Here is a 7,098-nt window from a genome sequence, read left to right on the forward strand (position 1 = left end):
AAATTGTAGTAAAAACAGTCACTTTTGCCTCTTTGAGCTGTAATGTGACCCCCTTAACATGCTTCAAACTCACCTTTTTTCAAACACTATCTCCTCTGAGTGCGTTTGTCGTGTCGGCTTCAAACTAGCACAGGAGAGAGATTGAACCCTTGTGATTAAAAGTTGACCAAAGAGTTTTAATTACTGCTCCGGTTTGGATTTTATGTGCCGTTAAAGTCTGTCCCGTCCATCGCTGCTTGCAGCTTTAATTTATTTTAAATTGTCTTTCAAATGTCTATTCTTGGTGTTGGGTTTTATCAAATACATTTCCCCCAAAAATGCGACTTATATATGTTTTTTTCCTTCTTTATTATGCATTTTCGGCCGGTGCGACTTATACTCCGGAGCGACTTATACTCCGAAAAATACGGTATGTTGTGGCCAGTGCCCTGTACTTTGCAGTGGTTTGTTGGGGGAGGAGCACCAGCAAAATAGACGTAAACCGGATTGACAAACTGATCCGGAAAGTTGGCCAAACTATTGGCATGCAGTTGGAGGCGTTTGTGTCAGCGAGGGACAGGAGGTCACTGGACAAACTGCTGGCCATCATGGACAATCCTGCACACCCACTCCACCTGACAATTGAGGGACAGCGGAGCTCATACTCCAACAGGCTCCTTCAGCTTCGCTCCCACACTGAGCGATTCAAGAACTCCTTCATTCCGCACTCCATCCAGCTGTATAATCACTCGCCATACGGCAATAAATGATATTTGTCTATTACCAGACCACTTCTAAGTTATCAACCTTTATTTGTTTATTATGTATATTTTCTGCTGTATCTACTCTTTATTTTTATGCTGCCCTTTTTTTGCTGCAGCTGTTACATATACTGTAATCTTGTAAATGGTAATTGGGATTTGTTATATATTGTATATATTATAGAAATATATATCAGTATATATTATAGAAATATATATCAGTATATATTATAGAAATATATATCAGTATATATTATATAATGCAGTGTTTTTCAACCTTTTTTGAGCCAAGGCACATTTTTTTCATTGAAACAATCCCAAGGCACACCACCAGCAGAAAACATTAAAAAATGAAACAAAGCAGTCGATATTGACAATAAAAAGTCATTCTCGCACTTGTTGGATATGAATTCAAACCATAACCAACCGTGCATCACTATAGATCTTGTCTCAAAGTAGGTGTGCTGTCACGACCTGTCACATCATGCCGCGACTTATTGAGTTTTTTTGGTGTTTTCCTGTGTTTACTGTTTTAGTTTTTGTCTTGCGCTCCTATTTTGGTGGCTTATTCTCTTTATTTGGTATTTTCCTGTAGCAGTTTCATGTCTCCCTTGACCGCTATTCCCCACACCTGCTTTGTTTTCACAATCAAGAATATTCCAGTTGTTTTTATCCTTCTTTGCGGGGACATTGTTGATTGTCATGTCATGTTCGGATGTACTTTGTGGACGCTGTCTTTGCTCCACAGTAAGTCTTTGCGGTCGTCCAGCATTCTGTTTTTGTTTACTTTGTAGCCAGTTCAGTTTTAGTTTCGCTCTGCATTGCCTTCCCTAGGCTTCAATGCCTTTTCTTAGGGGCACTCACCTTTTGTTTATTTTTGGTTTAAGCATTAAATACCTTTTTACCTGCACTCTGCCTCCTGCTGTTTCCGACATCTACAAAGTAATTAGCTACCTGCTGCCACCTACTGATATGGAAGAGTATGACGTGGTAAGTCTGCCGATCTCCAGACAGTACAGACACTCAACAACGGCACATTATTTGCGGATTATAATTACTGGTTTGCAAAAAATATTTTTAACCCAAATAGGTGAAATTAGATCATCTCCCATGATACACCAGACTGTATCTGTGGTTGAAAAACACTGCTATAATGTATATATATTATGTAAATATTACATATTATATTGCTACTATGGTACATTTTTTGTCTACTTTATACCTGCATTATCCTTTCTAACTGAGCTACTGTGTGGAACTATTTCCCTTGTGGCTCAACAAAGTTTGCCTAAGTCTAAGTGACGATATGGTTACTGTACATGCTTAGTAAAGTCCAGTCAAAGAAAAAACACCAGCAAGAAAGTATATATATTTCATTTGATCCTTGAGCAATTCACAAACTTTATTGATGGCAAAAAGCGCATTCTTGGTGTGTGTATGCCGTGTAAAGAGCTTGTGGTAGGCAGATTTATTACCCGGCATAGAAAAACTTGCACATTTCACGCACACGGCAACCAGTATACACACACACAAAAAATGCATTTACACACTTTAAAATGGCATGACATCAATTTTCTGTAAGTTGAACCACATCGATCCCACTGCAAATCAAACTAGTTGGCCTAAAACTTTCATAGAAATGAGCAAGAATCTAGTTGTGCCTATTAAAAATACCTTCAGCTACCTAACGAGTCGATACACCAACTAACGTGTAGTAATGAACGTATCGCTTCACACGTTCACTTCTTGCTATTGTAGCACGTGAGTGTAAAAGAAACATTGTCATTCACTTCACTAAATATTGCTGTTGCTTTCTCTTTCACTTAAGTCATCCCTTGACATCCAACATATTCATGACATTTTTTATCAGGTTCAAATTTTGGGATTCTCTGTCTGGAAAGCACACAAGAAAGTGACATTTGGGAAAAGTTGTGTTAGAAATATTGCATCTTTATGGCATCATCACCCGTTACACCACATGTGTGTGCTTTAAAAAAATGTTAAAAAAGAGAAAAATGAAATTGAGTACGGCTGCAAACTGAGCCACCGTGTGGTCAAAGACGGTGGCGAGTGCCAGCACTTTGATAAAAGTGGGTGAGAGGGTGAAAGTCGAGGTGTTTAAAAAAAAAATCACTTAACTAAATATTGTAATGACGTGACTTGAGATGTTATCAAAGTTTTTCAGCCTGTAATGGAAGTCGTTACAATCAGACGACTGTAGTAATGCCAAAATAATGGGTTTTTTTTAATGAATACTTAAGCCTACTGTGCTACTGTATTTTGATGCTGGTCATTATAGTTTTCTGAGGCGGTACTTTTGTGTTTGGGAATCACTGCACTAGACTTGTCCGCACTTAGTCACTCCAGACAATTAGTATGTGGGACAAGGAGAAGAGGGGCGGACTTACTTGGATTAGACTTTTTCCCCACTGATTCTTGTGCTCATTAATACCATGGTTAATTAATAGCATTTTATTCTGGATTTATTTTGTTTGGGTTGTACTTCCTGTCCCGCTCTACCCCTATTGTGCCACATTTAATTTCATTTGATGCATATTTTGTACTAAAACAAATTAACGGGGAAAACATTTTCAATAATTATTATTTTTTTGCGAAAAATAAATATTTTTAACTAGAGATGTCCGATAATGGCTTTTTTGCCGATATCCGATATTGTCCAACTCTTAATTACAGACTCCGATATCAACAGATACCGATATATACAGTCGTGGAATTACCACATTATAATGCCTAATTTTGTTGTGATGCCCCGCTGGATGCATTAAACAATGTAACAAGGTTTTCCAAAATAAATCAACTCAAGTTATGGAAAAAAATGCCAACATGGCACTGCCATATTTATTATTGAAGTCACAAAGTGCATTTTCTTTTAAAAACATGCCTCAGAACAGCAGCTTGGAATTTGGGGCATGAGGAGGTTGAGGTGGGAGGGGTTGAGGTGGGGAGGGAGGGGGGGGGGCAGTATATTGTAGCGTCCCGGAAGAGTTAGTCCTGCAAGGGGTTCTGGGTATTTGTTCTGTTGTGTTTATGTTGTGTTACGGTGCGGATGTTCTCCCGAAATGTGTTTGTCATTCTTGTTTGGTGTGGGTTCACAGTGTGGTGCATATTTGTAACAGTGTTAAAGTTGTTTATACGGCCACCCTCAGTGTGACCTGTATGGTTGTTGACCAAGTATGATTGCATTCACTTGTGTGTGTGAAAAGCCGTAGATATTATGTGACTGAGCCGGCACGCAAAGGAAATGCCTTTAAGGTTTATTGGCGCTCTGTACTTCTCCCTACGTCCGTGTTCATACATTTTACTTTTTGAAACCGATACCGATAATTTCCGATATTACATTTTAAAGCATTTATCGGCCGATACATTTTTAACTATAGATCCTACATTCTTAGCTCTACATCGACTGGGATTACATCACAGCATCAAACCCCTTTGAGATGAGCACTAACGGTGTGTGACACGGGCTTAACTGGGCTGAAGCCCAGGGCCCCTCCCAATCAGGGGCCCCTGATTTTGACGGCGCAATGCAATGATTGGTGTTCATAGATGTCAATCATTAACAGCCCAGCCTCGTTTAGCGATTGTGTTCTCTCTCTGTCTCTCGGCTGCGTTGTTTTTTCCTAATGCTCCGAGCGGGGCTGGAACCCACATCGCCAGTGTGAAAGAGCAGCCTACTACTATTGAGCTAAAACACAGGCAGTCTCCTATATCGCCAATTTGAAATTGACTGGCGCCCGTCGCAAAGGAGACGTATTCATGAACACAATTATTTGTAAAATGGGTGATATTTGGCATTGTTCATGTTCTGTTGAGTGAAATCATGTTTTGTTTTTTTTCCAAACTGTGTTTCTGGGCTGGAGGGGCGGGGCGGATGTTGAGGTTTGGGGTTGAGGGGGCATTCAAAACCCCCTCATGCCCCAGGGCTTCCCATTTGGTTAGGTCTGCCCTGGCTATGGGAGTCAATGTGATTGCATGTCATTATACCGGTTTTAGAATCAGTGATGGAGCAGGAATCGGCTAAGAAAACAAAACATTCATGAAATGAAATGACATTTGACATGTGCTTCTTCATGTAAAACAGCGACTGCCACGGATCTGCGTTTTTGGAGGAATTTGTCTCAAACTCATTTAAAATGCCTGAATTAGGAAAATCATAATAGGGGATGTTCTGATCAGGGGTTTATGCTGCCCATTACCCATGAGTGAGATCGGTCGATGCCAATACTGATACCAATCACATGTATTGCTGAATTTTCAATAAAGTACTTTCTATTCTATTCTATTCTATTACATTTTGCAATTTTTTAAACATTTTTTTATAGTGAGTGCTATAAGTTTAACAATAACAACACAATATTATCTAGTTCCGTATTCCCTTCTTCTGTGTGTAATATGTTATGTATCATTATCACTGAAGAATGAGTCTTAAGATACAAAGAATTTTTTGCCTTAATGGAGGTGATTACTATTAACTTCCCCACTGTGTATGGAGATACATAATTAGCTGCTAAAAATAAATAGAGAAAGTGTTTGGGATCAGCATTAAAAGGCATTCATCGGCAATGGCGATCACATACTTTTTTGACGAAAATCGTCCGATACTGGTTGATCCATCGGCACACCCCTAACCAAAATAAACCCATGCGAAAACATGCAAACTCATTAAGGTCCTAGTAATGCATTCCACTCAGCATAATTAATTCCTGCACTGAAATGGATGCATTTTGTCAAAAATAATCCCTTTATTTTAATAGTCTTTTGCCACTTTGATGTGTAATTTTCAGCAACAATCAGACCTATCAGTTGGCGTCACCGTCTTTGTTGTCTAGACTGGATTTATGGCCCGTGTAGCAAAAACGACAAAAGCCTTCCAAAAAAAGAAAAAGGTGCAATTGTTATGTTTGAATATCTTGCATCTTGTATACATTCACATGTCTCAAGTCAGAATCAGCCAAAAAACATGCACATTATGCCTCTAGGTGCTATGTAAACACGCATCTGAAATAATAACCGTTAATAATAACAGTAGTTTGACTAGGAAGGTTCTATTTAGGTAATGCCGAGGCAGGACTGCTTTAAAGTAAGCCAGCTAATGTGATGAGTCTATTCAGTGATTCTCAAACTGTGGTACGCCAAATTAGTCTGTAAATATGTACTGCATATGGATTATAACTGTTGTTGTTTGTGCATTGTGTGTAATGTTAGTGGCCAAACATATTGCATACACCTTTTGCCTTGTTTTTAATGAATACTTAGGCCTACTACGCTACTGTATATTAATGTTGGTCATTATGGTGGGACTTGGAACGCCAAGTATTTTCTGAGGGGGTACTTGGTGAAAAAAGTTTGAGAACCACTGGGTTTTGAACCAAATAACTATGTATTTTGGGGCTAACTGCTTATTTAGGGGGGATAACATCGTCATAGTGGGATGCCGTTATTTTTTTATTTAAGTTTAGCCTCTCAGAAAAAACAAATCATTAACAAATGACATTAAAGAGGAAATACTTCACATTGTGTGTAATGTTACAGTGGCCAAAAATATTGCATTCACTTGTTAAACAAAACCTTTGCCTTGTTTTTAATGAATACTTAGGCCTACTATGCTACTGTATTTTAATGTTGGTCATTATGGTGGTACAGAGTACTTGGCGAAAAAAGTTTCAGAACCATTGGGGTTTGAATCAAATTATGTATTTTGGGGCTAACTGCTTATTTAGGGGCGATAACATCGTCACACCTGGATGCCGTTCATTTTTTTTTTTTAATTATTTAAGTAAGTTTAGTCTCTCAGAAAAAAACAAATCAATAACAAATGACATTAAAAAGGAAATACTTCACATCATTCACTCCAGCCACACTGAAGTGTTGGGACTATCAACAGTGGGGACAGTTTGGAATTAACTCCATTAATACTTTGAAGCCCTTGTTGTAAGATGAACAGTATAAATAAGACGGAAAAAAGCTAAAATTTGAATTCATACTTGTACGATATGTACTAGTACACAGTACTACAAACCCCGTTTCCATATGAGTTGGGAAATTGTGTTAGATGTAAATATAAACGGAATACAATGATTTGCAAATCCTTTTCAAACGACATTCAGTTGAATGCACTACAAAGACAAGATATTTGATGTTCTAACTCCTAAACTTAATTTTTTTTTTAACAACACTCAATAAACGATTGGGAACTGAGGAAACTAATTGTTGAAGCTTTGAAAGTGGAATTCTTTCCCATTCTTGTTTTATGTAGAGCTTCAGTCGTTCAACAGTCCGGGGTCTCCGCTGTCGTATTTTACGCTTCATAATGCACCACACATTTACAGTCCGGGGT

This window comes from Nerophis lumbriciformis, linkage group LG30 (genome assembly GCF_033978685.3).
Source record: "Nerophis lumbriciformis linkage group LG30, RoL_Nlum_v2.1, whole genome shotgun sequence".
Taxonomy (NCBI): Eukaryota; Metazoa; Chordata; class Actinopteri; order Syngnathiformes; family Syngnathidae; genus Nerophis; species Nerophis lumbriciformis.